A 9420-nucleotide genomic window follows, 5' to 3' on the forward strand; every position below is an offset into this window, starting at 1 on the left:
GGTAAACCTTCTACGAATGTGACACCTGAAATCTGTTCATAAAACGATTGATAAATACCATAGAACCAGACAATTTCCGTAGGAAATGGATCAATCATTTTTTCGGCTACGAGTCTCGAAACAAAACGGGTTTTTCCCGAAGAAGTCGGTCCAGACACTATACATCCAAAAGGATGTTTAAGCTTCAACTCCTCCATCGTAAATGACAGATATTTCTGTTAGCATAACACTAAATACCCGAAAGAAAATAACACAAGAACGAGAGAAACAAATCTATAACAAACAATAAAAAATTTATTCATTAGAGTAGAGGCTTGGCCGCTATTACGAAAAAAATCAACACCCTTAAGGCAATGTTGTAAAATCAGGTAGAAGAATCCTCTTGTCATATACAAGGCCGTATTTTTTCTCTTCTACTCTGCTTGTGAGGCGTCTCCTTTTCACCTCTCTCGTGATTTTATATTTGTCTTGGATGACGACCTTTGTGGAGGCATTCATTCACTGTACTAGAGCCTTCATAGTGTCGTAGTTGAGGACTTCTGAATTCTTGAAGTTTAGGGTGAAGCCGCGAATCTTGCAATATGTCTTACCGTCAGATCTCCTGTACGCATAGTTTTTGGCTCCACCTGTTGTTATAAAATTAATAAGAATAAATTTTTCGTTGTTAAATAATGAGAATTTTCGTTGAAAAATAATGAAAATTTTCGTTGAAAAATAATGAAAATTTTCGTTGAAAAATAATGAAAATTTTCGTTGAAAAATAATAAATTGAAAAAAAAGTACCTGGCACAAATTCGGTAATCACATGACCATCGAAATCGTCTGTGAACTGTCTCAATGGCGGGTCATTGGCACCATCGCTAGCATAGATGATTCTGAAATAAAAGAAAAATCAATGCAAGAAATGCTCACATAAAATTAGTTCATAAAATTTTTTTTTATAAAAAAAAATAATTATTTTCATAGCACATAATTATTTTAAAAAAAAGTACCTCTATCGCAGGATCATTCATCATCTTATTAAAATCGGAGGCTTTAGTCAAGTACGACAACTGCGACTTATTCTCCTGCATACCCCAGCGACCCCAGAAGTTGAAAAAAAAAGGAATAGTTTGTTTTACTCTATCTTTAAAAAAATGCAGAATATTTACAAAAATACATAAAGGTGTTGAAAAATTGATAGCTACCTATTCAGACATAGCTTCGCCACCTGTCGACGTCCGGGATTAATATGAATGTTTCCTGGCTCCAACTGGATTCCTTCAACCTGGTCATACTGCTTCACGTATGAGTTTTTCTCCTCGTTCGTGACGCAGTTAAACGGCCAACCCAAGGACTAACGCTTGATTTTCAGGAAGGCGTTTATGTAGGGGGCAAAAAGACTTTCCCGAGATTCTTCGAAATGATAAACCTAAAAAGAAGTTAAAACATGACTACACAATATAATGCTAGAGTAATAAAGTGATGAGATTAAAGTTATGTGTGATTATATAAAAAAATACCTCGTAAACCTTCCTCACAACGTAGCCTTTTTCAACTGCCTTCTTGAGCTTTTCTGTAACCCATGTTCCCGTAATACACCTTTCCTCGTCGTTGTGTGGTGGCATTCGTTAGACAGTGTTTCCACACACGAACGACATAGGGGAAAGGTCAGCTTTCCGCCGGATCTAGAAAAAAAAATGAAACTCATTAGTACCTGTTATAATGATATGAAAACAAATAATAAGAAAAAAATCATTCCATTTACCTGTGTGGGAGTACGGGCAGATAGAGTCCTCTCTCTTGGTGGCTGTACTTTGCACTTTATAATACCAAAATACGACCCCAGCTCCCCAAAGTTCTCCGTAATTATCCGGGGGGTGGCCAACCGGATATCTGCTATGAAAGGAAAATTCATTTAAAAACATTTCATACGTTAGTCATATTAACTTATAAATAATATTTAAAGTACTTACCTGCAGTATTTATTGACCCACGAACGTATAATGACGTGAAGGCAATGTATTTTGCTGTTCCTTGGTAGAACAGCTTGGTGGCATTGGTTCTACCACCATAAAATGCATCCCTGGGTACCAACCTGTCGACATAGTGGAAATCCATCAAGAACCTTTTCAGATCCCCGTCCGTTTTTTTCATGACACTGAAGTCATGCTCCCACATGACTTCAAGCCTGTATCGGCTTTGACGGATCTTTTGTTCTTGTGCTGATGTTTTCTTGTGGAGTTTCCACATGTATGTCTGCGTACTGGGATTCACCAAGTCCCTATCAAAGCACTGTGGGCAGCCGTGCCAGTAGCATCCTGAAAAGAAAAAAAGAAACATGAAAAAATAATAATTAGAAAGAAAAAGTTTTGAAAATAAAATCCGAAAGTATATAATTACCGTGAAACAGATACACCGTGTTTGTTTCGGTACAGAAGCCGTCCACACTGAATCCGAGAATTCGCTTCTCCCCCGATCCCTTTCTGGAATGGTGAATGTTCAGGTTGTTCTTCTCACGCAGGTATGACAACCATTCGGTACTAAGGCGGCTACTGTTGGGTTGATTCACGTAACCGTTGACGGGCACCATCCCAATTGACCCCTCCTCAATGTACTCCGACCTGTACGTTGCCATACAGGCCGAGGCTATGGTGAGGTATTGGAATGGGTAGACACCGGTTAGCTCCAGGAACTCCTCACGAAACTGCAAGCAGTACCGTCGAAGAATATCAACGTCAGACCTAAAAAAAGAAAAAAAAAATTAAGTATAGTGAAGAAATAATAGAACAATAAATAAAACATCATAATAGAAAAGGACTTACTTGCAGTATTCGTACATCTCGTGCTTGAACGCGAATGTCCCGTTTTTTCTCTGTTCGTACCAGCCATCGAATTTCACTTTCATATCGACGCTGAATGTTTCCGGGTTATAGAAAGCTTTCTCCGGAAGGGCTCCATCGTAATCCTGATTTTCTGGTCTGTTGAAGAGATGGGGAAAGAAACCTTTCTTCAACTCCTCTAGACCGAAAGTCTTTGGCAGTTTGGCCAAAGCCATCGGGAGAAAGTTGAGGCTGTCTATAACCCGGATTTTGAGGGGGGGTCCAGCCGCAAAGCCATAATTCGATCCGCACGGCACAACTGAAGGTTTTACCCCTTGCTCTAGGAGATATCTACAAAGGAAAACAACACATAAAAAACAGTAACATGGTATTTATGTAAACATTTTCGAATAGTGGAAAAAAACTTACTTGAGCAGGAACTGTGGCCATCGAATCCCTTCATGTTGAGGGCGATTGCGGTATATCCTCTGTGTTCCTTGCGGAACAGCCATGCACAGAAGTCGTTGATGGTGTCGCAGGCACTGAAGATAGTCTCTTGGCCGTCCGCATATTGAGCAACTGCAAAGTTGACAATATGTTCCCCCTTTGACTGGTCTGTCAAAATCGAAGAAGATGAGCTTGTCGGTGGGGGCCTTCACCGTCTTCTTCTTGAGGGAGCATAGGTGTCGTTCGTCATGATGGAAAACTTTGCAGTTGCTGCAATATATTTTTCCCCGCAGACGTGTTTTCTTCGAGAAGCCGCTCTTTTTCCACGAGAAACTTCCTGCAGGACGGGCACTCGTAGAATTGTTGGCAAAAGGTGTTGTTCTTGTCTTCAAGACTCTTGTGCCTTGCATAGCAGTCGGTGGACCTGCATGTCCTGTCGCAATCCCTGCATAATTGTGGGTCGATGGGGATGCATGCATCGCTGAAGCAAGTGTTGCATCTTGTAGCGCATTTGTGTCTCTGGATATTATTGCAGGTCTTGTCACAGTCCGAGCAATAGTAAACTGAGCCGTGAAAGCCCTTGGGAGATGTAATCAGGTCATAGTGTTCGCCATTAAGCAACAAAAATATTTTTTTGTCCTTCTTGGCCGTCTTGAAAATCACCTACATAAAAAATACATTAATAAGAAATTATATAAGAATAAATATATTACATTGAAAGTAGAATATTAGTATAATTCTCGGTCATTATAAATTACCTGGTAAAATTCTTCGGAGGACTTGACGAATATTTGCACGTCTAGGACCTCTGCAAATTTGGCGATTGCATCAAAACCACAAGGACCTTCAGGTACTCTGGCGTCTCTATACAGGTCCAAAGCCATCTCCCTTTGTATATTTTTGCGGCCATCTTTTACCATCGAGAGATTTGGATGTTTTTCTAGGACGGCTTTGCCTATAACTATCGCCCTGGCGCAACAGAGTCCGTCTTCGGGAGTACATATGACTGACTTTTTTGTCAATCTGTCAGACGATATATTGACGATCTTGCGTCTTGGTGCACCCCCTCCTCGTGGTAATCTGACTGTGATAACGTCAAACCTCAGGGAAGGGTCGTCCAGGGGTATGGAGTTCTTACTCTGCTGCACTTTCATTATTACTGCTAGTAGCGACTCTATCGTGAGCAAAGCCACTGGAACAAGTGATGTAGAGATGGGCCGGTCCAAATTGTCGGATGTCATGACGATTCGGAAAAAGGAGAAAATAATCAATTATTCAAATAATTCGTCAAATCACTTTGAATATCCAGTCACAATATCCAACAAATATATACAGTATTCGGTCCTCGGGGTGCAACCCGTTAGTTGTCTCGTCAATCAGTTGCCTCAACAACGCTCGCAAAAATGCCACAGCAGCTATTAAACGGGTTGACGGGTCCATCAACGCTTCCGTTCGTATTCGAGCTGTGAAGGTGATCTGTTCCGCATTGAAACGGGCATTTTTCTTGCGGGACTTTTCTTGTAACACGTATGGCTTCGTGTTCTTTAAGAGAAAAAAACGAAATGAGCTTTGTGGATAACAGTCAAATAATCAGAAATAAACATGCTTTATTTCAAGAAAACTGTATTTTGTCTCGATGTACCTTCGCCAGGATCATAGTCCCTTCCTTGACCTATCTGATCCACGGGTTCCTGTTAGAGAGAGAATAAATGTTAGAATATATGAGGAAAACAAGTGAATTGTGTGTGTGTGTGTGAGTAGTATAACCCTGAGGGTTTCTGGCTTCAAATCCCAAACCTGAGGGTTTCTCGCTTCAATCCCAAACCTGAGGGTTTCTGGCTTCAATCCCAAAATTGAGGGTTTCTGGTTTCAATCCCAAAATTGAGTGTTTCTGGCTTCAATCCAAAAATTGAGGGTTTCTGGCTCCAATCCCAAAATTGAGGGTTTGAAAAAACAATCTGAATGAATGACAGATGGTTTAATAGTTGAAGAAAGAAATTCCCTTTTTTCTAAGACGCAGACGTTAACATGCTGTGACCTAGATTGAGATCAAGAGAGTTATTACACACTTAATCATCTTGTGCGTAAGAAGAGGAGAAAAGATTTAAAAGGAAACAAATCTGTTTTTAATTACAGTCGTTTACGAGACGTGTTTTGGTCAAGACCATCTCATTCACGATGCTTTCTTTTCCTAGAAAAATCGAATCTAAAAACATTTCATTTTATGTAATTAGTTTTTTTTTATTTTTTGTTTGTTTTGGCTTTATTTTTTTTTTTACTGTGTATGAAAGTGAAATTATAACAGTAGATATTTCAAATTCCTCATGCCATAAATCTATACATCTAGGAAGAAGTTACTTCTTTCACATTTGTTCTAAAGAAAATAAGAACGTTTTCGACATTAGATACTTTTTTAAAAGTGATCAAGGTAACTTGGAACCATATTTTGTAGGGGTGCAGATGAATGAAAATGAATTTACAAAACTTTGCAAAACAGGATGTAGTAATGAATGATCTTCATCATTTCCGATTTCCATCCACTGCACTCGTTGTTGGACCGTCATTAAGTGGAAAAACAACATTAGTTAGAAAGTTATTGAAGCACAATCTTTATGGGAAAGAGAAAAATAATATTTTATGGTGTTATTCAATGTGTCAACCCTGGTTTATAGAAGAATCAAAAATACATTTTTATCAGGGCATACCTCAAACGTTTGATGATGATTATAACATTGTGGTTCTTGATGATTTATTAGAATCGTTAAATGATGAAGTATCACGTTTATTTACGGTAACATCGCATCATGGTAATAAGAGTGTTATACTGTTAACTCAAAATTTGTTTCCTAAAAATAAATTTTTTCGAAATATTTCCCTTAATACTCATTATCTTATTTTATTTGGGAACAACAGGGATTCCAGTCAAATTCAGTGTTTAGCCCGTCAGATGTTTCCGGGGGAGTCAAAATACTTCATCGATGCTTATAAAAAAAGCACTGAGAAACCATATGGTTATTTGCTGATTGATTGTCATCCATTAAGCAGCAAAACATTTCGTTTGAGAGATTCGTGCTTCTCAGACACTGAAGGTATCTACTGGGTTTTTGCCCCAGCAAAATGAAGTCGATACGTAAGAACTATCATATGCTTGCATTCTTACAGAAAGCGAATCCATCTCAACGTCGTGCTGTTCTGAAAAATGTTAGTCCATCCCAATTGCATTCTATATGTGAGGTATGCTATAATGCGTTACATAACAAGGACCTGAACTGTAATGTTTCTAAACTTAAGAAATATAAGTCAGTCATTAGAAAGCTTGCTAACAAGAAGGTTTCAAACCGTGTCAAGAAACGGTTATTATCTAATCAAACAGGTGGGGCATTCCTACCATATCTTATTCCTTCTGTGATCAGCGCAATAGGCAGTCTTTTCCAACGTTAAAAAATGGCTAAAAAAATGGCCTTAGTTCCAGAAGAATATTTGTTACCTCGGCGAATGAGAATATCTGAGGAGTCACAAACAGAAAATGAAATTGGAAATCTTTTGAATAGCAACAACATGTCGGATGATGTCAAAGTGAAAATACTTAATAATCTCGTTTCGAAATACAAAAAACTGGTCCATACTCCGTATGATCCTGTTAGAGTTTCAATCCAAAAACCTGAAGAATTAAATGAAGTGACTGAAACAGTTATCGAATCACCTAAAAAAGTTGACGAAGATCCGATAGTTAAGCAGATATATCTATCAATTCCACAAACAACAAGGAAGTACGTTCTTCCACTTATAGATAAAATGATGCAAGCTAACCTATCTTGGAATGAACAAGGACAATTATTAATAGATGGGAAATCTTTGCCAGGTAGCCATATCATAGACATTTTCAGTTTTATTCTCAGAAATAGGCGTGGCACAGAAATACCCTCTGGCTTTCCATTGTTTTTTATGAAATTGATTAAAACTGGAATACCATTCGAATGGATACAAAATGATATGGTTAAAAGAACTTTTACACAAGACTCTCCTTCACCGATCCAAGAAAGTCTGCTAACACCAAAAAAGAAAAGCTCTCCGGATGAACGCAATATAAGTTCGGTGAATTTGCCTGAAGGCTACTTCACTCCAGTGCGAGTTCCATTTAAAAAAAAAGAACCTAAGAGAAGTACACGTAAACGAAGTAGAACGCACGAACCTGGTGCTCAATGGCTGAATTATTAGGGAATATTTACTACGATTTGGAAAATCCTGCTTCTTTTGGCGGTGTGAAGAAATTAGCAAAAAAAGCGAATATTTCTGAGCAGTTAGCAAAAGATTGGCTAATGCGTCAGGACACTTATACGCTTCATAAACCAGTCAGATACAAATTTCCAACTCGAGCCACAATAGCTTTAGGGCCTAATGAGTTATGGCAAGCCGATTTGATGGACATGAAGAAATATTCTCGGTACAATAAGGGGATAAAATATTTGTTAGTTGTTGTTGATGTATTTCGAAGGAAACTTTTCGTTCAACCTCTCAAAAACAAATCACAAGATCAGGTTTTGACTGCTTTCAAAACACTTTTCAAACAAGAAAAGTGTAAAAAACTCCATACTGATCGTGGAACCGAGTTTTTCAACAGAAAATTACAGACTTTCTTTCAAGTTAATAATGTCGAACACTACTCAACACAGTCAGCTTTTAAAGCTGCATTGGCTGAACGAAAAATTCGTCAAATTAAAGACAAGATATATCGGCTTTTCACATACACCTCAAAATATAAATACATTCACCTTTTACCTGCATTAGTTAGATCAATCAATGATTCGGTAAACCGCAGCACTGGTTTTGCTCCATCAAAAATTAAAAAAATTCATCATTCGGAAATTTTTGAAAGACTGTACGGTTCTAGCCGCAATGTTAAATTCAAGTTCAAAATAAACGACCAAGTGAGAATTTCGAAAACCAGGAAAGTTTTCCACAAATCTTATCTACCTAATTGGACACAAGAAATTTTTCTCATCAAAGCACGATATAAAACTCAACCACCAACTTATGATTTAATAGATTTGAAAAAAGAACCACTAATTGGACGATTTAACGAATTCGAATTACAAAAGGTTATAAAACCGCTCGATAGTACATATTGGAAGATTGAAAAAATATTGAAAACCCGTAAAGTTGGTAAGAACAAAGAATATTACGTGAAATTTTTAGGGTACAATTCGAGATTCAATCAATGGATCCGCGAATCGGATTTAAAAACATGAAAAATCAGTTTTACGTAACGCTCGCAAGTAATGCCAATAACGATTTGTTTCCAGAAAATACACAGAGTCATTTCATTACAAAATTATTCAATCCACTGTTTCTTGAGGGGAATTGGAAATGTGCCTTAACAGACATAATAATTCCAAAAACATGGTACAACATTACTGATGAAAACTCCAAATATCACGTATCATTTTTTGAACAGATTGATGATCCAGGTGTCAGAGAATATAGAATTTTTTTAACTGGAGATGATACAGCTACACTTAGTGAGAATATAAATAAAAATATATTACACACTGCTAATACCAATATGGTATCATTTAATGTGAAAAAGAAAAAGAAAGAAGTTACGATTAATTTACCCAATGAATACGAAATACAATTTAATAAAAACGCATCTGAGTTGTTGGCGATTTTGGGGTTACCTCAAGAGGATAAAGTTCTAACTTCGACAACACACAATACGTTTTTATGGCTACCTAGTAAGCAGAAGAATAACCTCGACAATCAGTATTTCACACTCATAGATAAACGAAATTTTGATATCCCAAACTTTATGATTCCAGTTAAACCAGTCAAAGATGAGTTTTCTAATTTATCATTTTTTTCAGCTTTAAATGAGAATATTAAGTTGATTACAGGCAGAAATGCAGTCGAATTTTCACTCGATAAAACTGAGAAATACGTTCAAATTAGAGTCTCTGAAGGTTTTGAATTGATTATCAAGAAGAAGGATGCTGCATCTTTTTCTGCTATGATGAATCTAAAAAAAGAAGTTACAAAATTTTCTCATGGCCTGACGGCAAGTGTATATGATAAAGGCGCTGTAGACGTTAACGATTCAGATTTTTTTGAAATAGAGGAAGTGGCATTTAAACGTAAAATAGAAGTTCAAAAAACCGAAAATTTTTCTCTGCCT

The 9420-nt window shown here is 37.4% G+C and overlaps 1 long non-coding RNA gene across 1 annotated transcript; it reads right to left on the bottom strand.

Moving 5' to 3' along the window:
- Positions 1-398: 398 nt before the first annotated feature.
- LOC149073000 (uncharacterized) lies at positions 399-2115 on the bottom strand. Its single transcript, XR_016194464.1, has 6 exons — positions 1748-2115; positions 1503-1667; positions 1188-1411; positions 993-1067; positions 784-875; positions 399-626 (listed from the first exon to the last, which is right to left on the bottom strand). It is a non-coding gene; the product is annotated as an uncharacterized LOC149073000 (long non-coding RNA).
- Between the last annotated feature and the right edge of the window lie 7305 nt (positions 2116-9420).

The sequence above is a fragment of the Pholcus phalangioides genome, unplaced genomic scaffold (genome assembly GCF_987345545.1).
Source record: "Pholcus phalangioides strain wild (caught in Gottingen) unplaced genomic scaffold, Ppha-v1.0 ptg000017l_1, whole genome shotgun sequence".
NCBI classification, from domain to species: domain Eukaryota; kingdom Metazoa; phylum Arthropoda; class Arachnida; order Araneae; family Pholcidae; genus Pholcus; species Pholcus phalangioides.